This window comes from Leuciscus leuciscus (assembly GCF_965113295.1).
Source record: "Leuciscus leuciscus genome assembly, chromosome: 18".
Lineage (NCBI taxonomy): Eukaryota > Metazoa > Chordata > Actinopteri > Cypriniformes > Leuciscidae > Leuciscus > Leuciscus leuciscus.
Genome location: NC_138742.1, coordinates 23,586,049 through 23,599,391, shown reverse-complemented (window position 1 = coordinate 23,599,391; position 13,343 = coordinate 23,586,049). Strand labels below are relative to the sequence as shown.

Genomic DNA, 13,343 nt, shown 5'->3' with positions numbered 1-13,343 from the left:
ATGTAAATGATTAAAATCTATATGTCACCCAGATGTCTGTCTGTCTGCTCTTTCATCTGGAAGAGATGAAAGATGTGCTTTTAGAGAGTTTGCCCATTTGCTGTATACTGCTCTATTAAAGCATTCCCTATCAGATGTTAAAAAGACATTCTGATGTGATGTTTATAATTTAGTAAGTGAATATTTTTCACTAAGACACTATTAGATGTTGTACACAATAATGAGATGTTTTGCAGATGTTCAGAGCTCTTGGAGATGTATGCTTACTGGGAAGTCATTAAAATTACTATAATCATTGTGCACGTTCTCTAGTTAACAGTTGATAGGTTGTGGGAAAAGTAAACCCTGCTTAGTTATTTCTCAGCACTTGTCATGGATGACAACTATTCAATGTTTTCATCCACACAATGTTTATTTTAGGTTTCAGACATTTATATACACATAAGTACTTGAACAAAGGGGAAAAAACATATAGTCTGGTCTATGTAAGAGGCACACATTTTAAGCAATTTGAAAATGTGTTTTATTTACATCAGACATTGTGTTGGTAACTATAAAGTTTATTCTTCTCCCAGTTCACCGGCCACTTACATTCATGTCTTTCAGGAAAAGTCGATGAATTTATATGTTGTAATTCCAACAGCGTTGATTCTCTGAGTTGTAGCGCTAACATCACAATGTCCACACCTGTTATAACTTACAGATCAACTGTCTGAGGATATTTCACGATAGTTAACACCTTTGTGAATATTTTGAATAAAAAGGAAAAATCAAATAAAAAGATCTGTTCATACAGATCTATTCCAAGGCATGCTTGAAGAGTTGGGGTAGAAATAGGTGATACATTCTAAAAATAATGGCCAGTTTAAAAAACGCAGCTAGAATATTTTTAACGTGTGAAAGGGTAAAAATTATAATTGCACACCTTTCCTCAACAAGCCGCATGATTTGATGTGCTATTCTTTAGCAGAAACTGTGCTGGATGAGTAATGTGCCAAAGTGTAATACTTCAGAGGTTTGTTCAATTACTTAAAAAAACAAAACAAAAAAAAACCTAAGTATGAGCAATAGTAAACAGCAGGCACCACTATTTAGCTGAAAACCAAATGTCTAATTCATGTCAAGGCTGTAGCAACACAAAGTGGCAAAAATTCTGCTATTCCAGTAGCACGTAGTGTGGACTAATTGAGCTCAGCGTGCTATTAATGACAAACTGCAACCATCCCGTCCTACACACGCCTCCAACATGCTCTCAGCGCCCCTATATAACGTCCCATGAGTTCTCCTGCTGACAGTGTGCTGACATGTATTGCACTATGCTGCATTTGGCAGTTTCAAAACATTTGGTAGGAATGCATCTAAGATCCTGTTTTAACAAACTTTTTTTCCCCCATGAGTACAACCAAAGGTGAATGTGTTAGAAAGGTAGTCTTGAGGTAACCAGCCATGGTAATGTTGGTTCAACTTTGCATTCGCAATGGAAAGCAACCAACCCGTGTGCGTGCATTTCACACATTTGTTTTCGCTTGTGAAATGCGGTAGGGGGGGCACAGTAACTCGTATGGTTTTTCAAATTCATGTTTTTGTAGTTTCAGACGTTTACGGTATAATTTTCAAAAACTTCGTAATTTTTTGTCTTCAGGCCCTCAAAACGCCTTTGTCATGTAAATTAACGGTCAAAATGCATAAAAAGTTTTCAGTTTTTAGTTGAAAACGGTGTCCTGTAGACAGCCCCTTAGGCTGAGTCTGAAACTGGAGGTACAATAGCTGCTTTGTTGTCTTGGCGCACAGACAGTCAATGGACCCGTTCCAAAATGCCACCCTTAGCCCTTGCGGTCCATTTATCCACCACATTTTGGTGACGTAATGCTGCACAAACTGTCAGGTATATCAGTCCGCCGTGGAGTCCGCATCAGATGCGACCCGGATAAAAGATGCATCAAGGTGCTTGTGAAAAACATTTAGAATCATAAAATGAAAAATGGGAAACCCTACTGTCTCGTAGATGTAGATTTCACAGACGGTTCAGCGCAAGCTTACATTTCTGAAGCACTTTTTACGGAATTTTTTTTTTTGCTTTACATAATCTGATGATCTAGAACAAATCCAAGTGTGCTTTAGCTTTTCAACAAGTGAATATCTACAGTACTGACTACAATGCTTAGAAATGTAATCATAAGAATCATAAAAATAAAAAAGATAACTACTTATAAATAAATCTAAAAAATCTAAAAAATTATATTATATTTGATCTTTATGTTTATTCTGCCAATGAGATTTTTTTTCCGTTAGTGTTTATGTGAAGTAATGAAAATATTTGTATGATTTTAGTTTGTGGGGATCCAGCCATGCTGCCCTCAAAAATCAACCAGAAGAAGGCAACTGAATAGACAGGATGTTGCACTATGACATAAAGTGCTCATCTTTGATATAAGCCTCTTTCTGTGGCCTTTTTTCCACCCTGTAACCCGGCAAGATCCATCCTCTCTGCACTGTGTGCTCTTATGGCCTCCAGGACTGACAAACTGATCCTCTCTCTACCTCTCCACCCCCTTCGCAGGGCTCAGAGAGTGTAGATCAACATTTAACATTTAACAGGGTCCCGTTTGCCGTTTATGTCCAAGAAGAGAGTGCCTGTGCCTGTGCCTTTGTGTCAGGGTTGGGAAGGTTTTGATGTTCACAGGGGGAGGGCAGCCTCCCACGGGAGCTTATTTGCCTGTATATGAGTCAGCTGTGTGTATGAAGTTCTGCCCTGATCGTACAGAAGAATGTAAATTATTCAGAAGGCAGTTAAGCTTTGTGGTCTTGTGGGTGACAGCATGATTCGGCCTGATTGCCGTGAGTCAGCGCAATTTTCTCTTGCCGCTTCATCAGACACCCTTTCACATTCATTGGGTTCACTGACATCTTTTAAATGGGCACCATGTGGAAAATGAAGGGGTATGTGTCGATGTCTTCCAGGAAGCACTGATACCTGGGAGCTAAAAGCAGTTTTACTTCTCTCAATATCGAATCTGGCTTTATCTTTGTGTCTTGGCTAGGAGACCCTTATACTTTCCATCTTGATGTTTTACTGTGGAAATCTAGAGTCGCAGACCTTTCAGATAAATATCACTGCTGGCTGTTGTATCGCTATGCTCCTCTTATCCAGCTATAATAAGCGGCACTTGTTAAGGCGATCACTGTTATTATTGCTACTTTGCCCCAAGCTTTTCCCCTATAACCATACGTAAGTATTAAACTTTGGGGGGTGACTTAAGCCCTATTCGCACTGGATTACTATTATCTGGGGATCACGTGTGATTTAGAAATTACCCCCCCACATCTGAATTTCGTGTGGCGCATTCGCACGGGATAAGCGAAGCCTGTGATTTAACTCGAATTGACTGACTTATTTCCCGGATATGATGTCAATAGGCTACTGCTTGGAAATGTATTGTCGTTATTATAGGTCCAGCTGTATGATATATCATAAACAGAAGAATGTTCCATACCGCTTGCTGCTATATATGTCATCCATCTCCATCTAATCAGTCTTTTTGTTTTTGCTCTTCTGATGGTTTTCAGCTTTCTCTTTCTGCAAATTGTATAGTTGTATAATGTATAGCGATATGACCCAGCAGCACCTAAACTACTATCAAAACACTCCAATGCAGCCTCCATTCTTCGTGAAAGATGGATAAAAAGGTGCACAGGAAACAAAAAACCTTGAAAAATGATAAACGACCCCGCCAAATCACAGAGATGCCGATTCGCACGGGACTAATATTATCACAGGACCTCGGTGTTTGTTCGGCGAAATATGGTAGGTCATTTGCGGGGGAATTTTTACTTTACAAATTACAGACACGGACGATTCGCACGGGATTAAGATCACAGACAACCTCCGCAATTATTACAAATGACTAGAGGTCACCAGGTAATACTTATCCCATGCGAATAGGGCTTTACACGTTTATGCTACAGACATGATGAACTCAAATTGTGCAGCTTGTTTAAGAGAGGTGTGCAATTGCGACTTTATTTTTTGTAATTGTGACTGTGTATGCCATAGTGTGACTTTATTTCTTAACTCTTTTCCCTGCATTAATGACACAGAGCTTCTCTGCCATTGACAAGTTTTTGCCCCCCCAGAAGATGGCAGATAAATCATCCATCCATCTGTTTTTCAAACCGCTGGTCCAATGTGAGTACAGCGTAATAAATTCCTTCTTATTTGATAATTAAATTGTTTAATTAACGTGTATACATGCTAGTTATACATAAGGGCTTTAAATGTTACTGTTAATTTCAACATTTTCTAATGTTTAAAATCAAAAGTTGTTTGATTACATTAGTCAATGCACTGTGAATTAATATATAAACAAACAACGAACAGCTTTATTTTGACTAACTAACATAACAATTTTTTTTATAAATGCTTTAAAAATATATTTCTCATTGCTACATTTACAATTAATAATTTAGCAGATGCTTTTATCCAAAGCGACTTACAAATGAGGAGAACAATAGAAGCAATCAAACCAACAATAGGGCAAAAATATGTAAGTGCTGTGAGAAATCCCAGTTAGTCAAGCACAGTAATAGCTAATGCATTTACTAATGTTAACAAATGGGACTTCATTGTAAAGTGTTACTATAGTAATACATAAATATTGCCAAAATAACACTGCTTGATGGTGGGCTCTTTTGACTTCAGTCAGAAAGCAACCGCCTAACCACACTGAACACATTAGCATCCGCACATTAATGGTCTGACTGAGTTTTGCTCAGCGCCTCACATTTTATTCAGAAAAAAAGGAGCTTTATAAAATTTGAACTAAAGCTTTTTAGTGTAATATCGTCGTGGTTAAAGACTAACCCTAATGAGTCTGTCTACCTATACACTCATTAAAAAGTCCATTTGATCTCACAGCCGAGCAATACATCTCAGCCGTTGCTGAGACTGTGTCGGTGAGGGAAGTGGGAAGGTTGTATTGATAAGTGAATGAGGCTGGCCAAAGGAAAGTCTCAATCATTTGTGAATTGAGTTGGCTACTTTGACTGCCGTTTTAAGAAATTAGTTTAATCAGTAAATGAGCATTTTGTTACCCCAGGCTTTCTGCCATTGCGCTTTGCCAGGAGTGACAAGGACTAATCTATGAGCCTTCATTGTACAATTCGCTCTAAGAAGCAGACTTCCTCAGATGCAGCTTATTTACTTCAAACCCTTCATACTTTCAAAATTATAGGCTTATATGTAGATTTCAAGAGTTAGCTATAGTTTGTGCTTTGAAATTCATCCCTGTGGCTATTTTAAGGTCTTTGCCATGAGAATTAACCATCTTCTGTGGTAAAAAGCTACACAGTTGTTTAGGTCCTCACGTTCACATTGCTTATAGGATTCAGCTCATCAAGTCACAATCAATTCTAATATCTGAAGCTTGGTTTACTTAATTGTGAAAAAAAAAAAGAAAAAAAAATGACCCAACTGATCAACCTTTAATGTCAGTTATTAAGAGGATACCCACTGGCTAAATTTGTATTTTTTGTTCAGTAGCCACTTTCTGCATAGACAGTTCGTGTTTGTGTCACCATGGAAACAGAACTTTACAAAGAACACCCTTCTTTGTTGAAAATCTCTTTACCTCAATGTTGCATAGCTTTTTGCTGTCATTTTCCTGTCTTTAGAGATGGGTTCAGTAAAACAGGCTTCAATCTGTGTGTCAGACATAGAGTCTGTCATTGTGTCACCGTAACTCTTTTAAAGGAGCTTTGTGACAGTGACAGTGACAGTTGTGGAGGTAGTAAACACATTTTGGTTGCTGTAGCACGATGTGACTTGATCGGAATGACGACAATGCTTAATGAATAATTGACTCAACAGAATTCAACCTGTAGCCCAGAAATACTCAATTTCAGAAGCCAAAAGGGCCACATTTAACCCACAACACTTGCAGGGCCCGCAATTGTATAATTTATTTTATAATTGGGAAGTACTGAGTGCCAAGTTATTGCTTTCAAATGCTCTCATTCATATTTGCATTTGCGCTCTGAGGAATGTCAAAGGTTTACAATTACATGTTTTTTTTCAACGTTGAACAGTGTAGCCAATCACAGACATGTCTGTTGAGCTCATGGCTGCAGTATCCAATCAGAGGTGTTTAAGGTTAAGGCTGGAATACACTACATGACTTTTACCCCGAAATTATAGTCTGGATTAGTCTCTGCTAGTTGTCGAAAGTCAGAGCTAGTTTGCAGATTTTGATTAAACTAAACTATGATTCCATCCAGTCGGAGGATATCAAACAAGTTTGATGTTTTGAGACGATTTTAGAGCACATATCCTAGCAAGTAGGTGCACGTTTCTGTGTGAGTTTGTTGCATTCAGAACAACTTGACCAGTCTGGAAAAGTGTGGGAACCTCAGTCATTTAGAGTACATTTACATTTACACAATGTGCTAAAAACTGAGAAGTTTTTTCTTTGCACAGATGACAACGTTATCACAGATCACAGATCCGTGAAAACAACTAATAAAGCTGCATTATGCTTCCAGTCCAGTAGTTGGCGATGTCACTTTGTAAAGAAGGACTACACTCCTGCGCACATACACATTCTTTTACTACAGTGCACTCGAGCCGAACGCACATGCCTATTGACACAAATTACACAATCTATCATTTTTGGTCCGATTTTCATTCTAATCTTGATAAAACTGTATTATTACTTTGTCTTCTGGGTAAATTTCATCTTCATAAAGCCAGAAACATTCACTGTTATCCCAATTTTAGAATGTTCTCTGATATAAAGTCCCTTTTCAATTCCTTTTAAGAAAATTTCAAAACCTTTAAACACAAAGGCTTTGAAAAAAACATGTATCAGTCTGTTGTAAGGAGCCTTTAATTTTTCACGATGACAAAATTGTATATTGTGTTGATTTATGTAATTCTTATAACCTTTTGTGATGATGTCCGTATGCTTTTTCTTACTGTTAATATCTGTATCCTTTCATTTGCAAAAAAAAAAGCTTATAGATGAAACACATACATGTGTTGTGCATGACGTCACCGTTTTCACAGATTCACGTTTTTGTAGTTTACATGGATATGATAAGGGAATAGTTTTCAAATACTTCAAGTTTGCGTGTTCAGGCTACCAAAATGCTGTTGTCGTGTAAATGAACAGCCAAAACGCATAATAAGTGTTCCGTTTTTAGTTGAAAATGGCGTAGTGTAAACGGCCCTTAAGTGAATGTTACCATTTACAAAGTCGGCAAGTGTGTGCTAGTGTTCTAAAATGTAGTGTATTCCTTTAGTTAGAATCTGCTCATTACTGCTCAAAATGCTGGAGTTCAATCGGCACAATCTCAGATTTCTCATGCTGCAAATCTTCACCTTATAATTATTTTTGTCCTTATCTGTTTGTGAGTGCCATAGAGACCCACATTTCATTAGGAATTTATGGCGTGTCATTGAAACAGAATCTATGTCTAATCCAATATGCAGTTATCTGTGTGCCCTTGAACTGCTCAGTGATGCGAGATGGCACGTTTTTAAAGGATGATGTCTACATCTGTGTATTCTCACTTTTTCCCTGCAGAATTCTCCAATAGAAAATTTCCACAGCCCTTCTTCCGTTAATGTATTTATCAACGGTATGGATAAAGGCAGATGTTGTCCCACATTTTTTAGGGATGGCCTTTCCCTAACTTGGTGTGATGCTCTTTTGGCTTGAGGTGTTTGTTCGCACTTTCACCGGACTGCGTTTTTATCGCAACAGAGCAATAAAAGGCCTCTCTGGTTTGAGGTTTTACACTCTCACTGAGAATCGCTTGGCAGCCTTTCAATTTAACTCCTGTTGCTTCATAGGATGCCTTTGAGAAACTCGGGCAACATCCCCCCAGTCAATTTGAATGGGTTTTAGCTTTAAACCGTGGAAAGAACAGTCTCATTCTTGGGACAAGGACGTTTCCGTGCTGGACTGCACGCCGCTCCATTGCATCAGCCAAATTTCGGTCAGGACAGATTGATGGATTGGAGGTAAACAGCATTAATATGAATGCTCCAATTAATTTGAGAGGGGCTGTGTATGATGTGAATGCTAACTAGGGGCCCTGAAGAAATCCTGCTTTCCTTTCTTTCTTCGCGCTCCTCCTCTCTGCCTGTTCACCGCTTTAAGAGACTGATTGCACCGGTGACGTCATCACTTTCTTCTGTATGCCACCATTTGACGACTCATGGGCTCGGGGCTACAAATATATCTAAGGTTGATATGTTTTTTTTTTGCATACGAGCGCTTGTGTTATTCTATTAGTTGATTTGAAGGTTGTTCTATGCTTTATGCCATTATTGCATTGCTGTGAACAAATTTGTTCCAAGATGGTAAGTAGATTTTTTGCAAAACTGAGCTGTCAGATTTTTCATAAACTCAGTTGATATAAGACTCGACTGATGTTTGGTTTCTTTTTTTCTTTTTTACAGTGGAGCAGCGCTTTCTTGTGTTAAACAAGGAGGGTTTTGTGCCTTCTGAAAGGGCACCACAGCTCCCTCAAAAAGAACTCCAGCCATCAGCGTAACTCTGTTCCAAAATGTAGTGAGCTGCCTCCGTAGGCTACATTTTAAAGCATTATATAAGCTCCTGTTGCAAAAGCTGTTCCAAAATGTAGTCAATTATGTTGCCTTCTCTTGGACAAATTCAAAGACAGCGTCATGTTTATCCTTTGTGGAGATAATGCAATGTAACAAGCTCTGTTTGCTAAAACTTGCTAAAGACAAGCTCAGTGAAAGAAAGAAATCCAAGATGGTGGACGATTTGAGAGAAATGTTGATTATAAATATAACTCAGTACTGAAAATGATCAGTAATAATCAATATACTATGAATATTTATCCTTAATAAAGGAGTAATTCACTCAAAAATGAAAACAAGTCATCATTTACTCATACGAATGTTGTTTCAAAATTGTATGATGTTCTTTTTTTACAAAAGGAGATATCTATAAATGAAAGTAGATGGAAACTAGGGATAGTTGTGGTCACCATTCACCTTCTTTGTAAGAGCAGCTTGGACATTCTGCTAAAATTCTCCTTTTATGTTCCACATTTGGAACGACATGTGGCTTCGATAATTTGTGTTGGACAATGGGTGGCCTTGGAATCAAAAATAGAGAACCGCTGCTTTAAAATATTGTGTCATCTCTCTCGTGTCTCCTATATTAAAATCAGTTATACAAGTTCCGGCATATGTACAGTACAGCATTCAAAAGCTGTCCTTATGAGGTTCCATTTTTAGTTAGGATGCTACCTAGGATGCTATGTAATGTATTTATGCAGTATAGGCAGCAAGCCAAGATTTAGACCTTGCATGCATGAGAAAATACGGAGAGGCGTTCCCTCATTACTTCTTCCTCATGCACATTTTGTCACTTCCATAAAATCGTTTTGTGCGAACTGTTGACATGTTTGTCTTGAGTTACTAGAGCCTGTGCCCTGTGCCTTTCTTCTACTAGCATGCATTATGCCATAAATGATGGATTCCTATAGCAGATTGCACTACAGATGAGTGATTGTGCTCAGAGCTACGGAGAACTGGTCGCCAAGTGCAGATCTATTTTCCAACAGCAAGGCTGCAGGGAGAGAATGAAGGGGAAGATCCTCGATGACAAATGGTGTAGTATGGCCGTCATTTCGCAGGAAATTATTTCCCATCATTTTGCTGGCTTTGAGGGCATTTATCTGAGCAGGCCGGCATCCTGAGCTGCTTTCCAAAACGGCTGCTAAAACAGTTTTAGCATTTGGTTTTAGCGAGTGTTCTGTACATGAATAGTGTCTTAAAAATAATAATTTTCGGTTTTAATTATACTTTTCTTAGTCAGCATAGATAGACAGGCTGCTTATGAAATAGCAAGTAACAGGATCAAATTGCAAGCACAATGAGCCGTGGTAGAATGTGGTATTATCATGACATATAAGACGAGGACAAAGGTTTGAGTCAAGCCTTCGTCATCCCGTTAAATCTGTTGTCGATTTGGCCTTACAGAAAACCATAATTGGAGGAAAAAGATAATTTCCCATTTAGCTTGGCATTTGCAGTCATTTGGTGAACATTTTGACATTTTAAATGCTTTGGACTGGAGCAGGCATTTGTATTCCAGGTCGACACTGGAAAGAGTGCAAAAAATGACCTGCACCAATTTCCACCTTATGATAACATGTCAGTCTATTGAAGAGATGTAGCAGAGCTTTATTTAAACATCAATACAATAAATATTTTACGTAAGCAATAAGGTACGAGAGGCTGTGGTGTATCGTGAATAAGTCACGGCTGAAGGGCGTTGTTAGGCACGTCACGAAGCTGAGAGCCTTCAGCCGTGACTTATTCACGATACAGCTCTAGCCTCGAGTACCTTATTGCTTTTATAAAACGGTTACCACACAATACAAATATTAAAGCCAAACAATATGCATCAATGTTACTTTCATGAAGTAAAATCACTAAAAGCCTTCCTTCCGCTGGAAAAAATAGTCCCTGACTGTAAACAGCAACAAAAGTTACATTATTTTGCCATTAGATGGCGGCAAAGACTGTCTTTATGAGTGAGTCTGTCAGTAGAGAAGACTTTTATATTGAAATGAGTCTGACTGAAACTTGTTTCGAACACAGAGAAGCAAGACACAACTGACAAATGCGTGTCAGGTCAGGGCACAGAAAACCCCTTGTTAAAAGGACAATATATTGCAGCAGACATTCATACGGATTTTTATTATGATTGGACTGACCTGAAGGAAAATGCTAGCCTGGTAATACCAAACTCTGCTACTTCGCTTTGCTTCGTAGACAGAGTCTGGCATGGCATAATTGAAAAGCGTGTTCTTTCTCACGGGGGGGCGCTTGTCTGAAGTTTAAAATGATTGGTTACCCGTAAGCCAATCACATAACGTTTGGTTATGGCGTGTGTTATGCGCATGCTCAGCCGCATCTAACTTCCACTGTAAACACATGTATGATGCGAAAACAAAACCATCGAGCGAAATACCGGAGTGAACATGGCTGTGAACGACTTTTGCAGATTATGTGAATTAAATCTACGCATCCATGGTACAATCAGCGTCTACATCACGGCTCTCAGCCCGCCCTCTGTCCGTTGATTGGCCGGCTGTTTTCAGGCCGGAGGAAAACTGATAGACAGGTCGCTATCTCAGACTGAGTATTGAAGCGAACTGAAATTGAGCGGAAGTACGAAGTCTGACGTAGTCAGGCTAGGAAAATGCTATATCTGCTGTAAATTCAGGTACACTCACTTACTTGATCTCTCACATACTCTCTATATAAGCTTCAATGACCAATATCAATGAGAGCATATGTTTACGTTGCTAAGAGTGGTTGCCAGGTGTTGTATATTTCACAGTAATAAACTTCAGAGAACTCGACGTTGATCTATATACTTTTTATTACAGCATTCTAGCAACACTTCTTCGTGACATTCATGTCCTACTAGGCAACTGGTACCTTAGTGACACCTACTGTTCATACATGTATTTCAATATACCACATATTCCCCTTTCTTTAAAGGTGCATTGCGCAACATTTCATGTTAAAAATACCAGTTTTTCTAACCCATACATGTTTAAACAATTGCCTGATGGGCTGAATGAGCCCTTCTCTGATCACTGCGATTGCCTCTATAATCCTGTACAGTAAAATAAATAAGAGGGATTCGGGACGGAATTTGAGACTGGGCGTGACATCATGCGCGTTCACGCTCACCTGGCTATGTCTGGCAGGTTTGTGTATTCGCCGCCATTCTCTGTATCAGCGAAGACAACTCGAGCGACAAAACTTTAGTCAACTTTCGACAAAAGTAGAAGATGGATTCAAAAAGACCATCTTGTAGTTCATTCCAAACCCCAACGCAAACTCCACGTAAGACAAAGAAAAGAAAACTTTTGTCTAGTGCCACCAAAAGGGCCAAATTGGAGTCAGACAGGCGTCGGAATAAGACGAGAGGCAACATCGGGAAGGCTTTCAACAAATGGAGAGATCTCCGGTCTGCTCTAGGGCTCAAACGGGATCCTCAGTTGGCTTTTAGTTGGCTAAATGTATTTTTGCTAGGTATTGTGTTGTATTATTGGGTGAAGTGCGATACGGGGCGAATCCAATGTAAAATGCTAGAGTTATCAGCTGGGGAGCACGCGGTTCGCGCGCAAATCGTTCATGTGTGTATGTAACGGTAGGGTGATTAAATGTATACGGTTGAATTTATATAAATTGCCCTGTTTAGTTAAAGGTCGATGTATGATCTGTGTTGTCACATGTGTTTTATGTGAGATTGGGGCTTGTGAATATAGAGAGTGTCGCTGTTTTAGGATGCGCACTACTTTAAGTGCACTCATTTATTCACGGTGAACTTGGGATGCGTTGATTTAAAGGGGAAGTACATACGAGTTCATACACTTGTGTATAACATTATATAAATAAGAGAGGTCATGCATTGTTGAGTGTAATAATTGTTCATTTATTGCCACAATTCATTCTAAGTAAAAACTCTGGATATGAAGCATCTCGTCTCACTGTTTATTGATAAACGTGCTCCCTTACAGGAGTGCTACATAAAAAGTTTATCAGTTGCTCGTGCAAGCGTGCGTGTGCGTGTGGTCCATGAGCGTGCACACCTCTGGTTGCAGTTTCGCTTGTCGCCAGAGGGGGCATAGTTCTGCAAAAACTCAGAGACTTGCGCATTGCACCTTTAAAGAACAAGATTTAAATTAAACTAAAAAAAAAAGAAAAGAAAAAAAAACAGAACACAAGAAAAGCAACAGTTTTGAATGTCAACAACATGCATAGCATTATATCACTGAATATTTTAAAAAGTGTGCAATTAAATAACTCAAATGTTTAACCTGCTTCCAGTCTGTGTAAAAGGGTGAACAAGTACTTTCTCTATCACTCTTATTTCTTTTCTTTTTTCCTTTTTTTTTCATGCAACATGAAAACAAAATATAACAACATAAACTTCTCAAATACCTTTTCTAGACTATGATCAATATTCAATACCTTATATCTTTCCCCTTTTTTTTTAATTGAAATTACTGAGTACCTTTATGTACTATAGTCCTTAAAGGAGAACTTGGTAACTTTTTTAACTTAATAAAACTGTCTAGAAATCATTTGGATGGTTAAACAACCTGTTCTGGTGATATTGGTGACTTTCCCCGCTCCCCCCAGCGTTCCCAGGCGGAAAACCAACCTTGCAACTTGCAACACTACCGTCCCGGCAAGTTAGAAATTGGAAGTCTCGTGAGAAGCGAGAACTAGAACGAGAACGAGCGCGAAACACAAATTGCTTTACGGCAATTCGACATAA

General features: G+C 38.8%; 1 protein-coding gene across 10 annotated transcripts in view; it reads left to right on the top strand.

Moving 5' to 3' along the window:
* LOC309480493 (band 4.1-like protein 1) overlaps positions 1 to 13,343 on the top strand; it is a 60,795-nt gene that overhangs the window by 1,188 nt on the left and 46,264 nt on the right. The window lies entirely within an intron of this gene.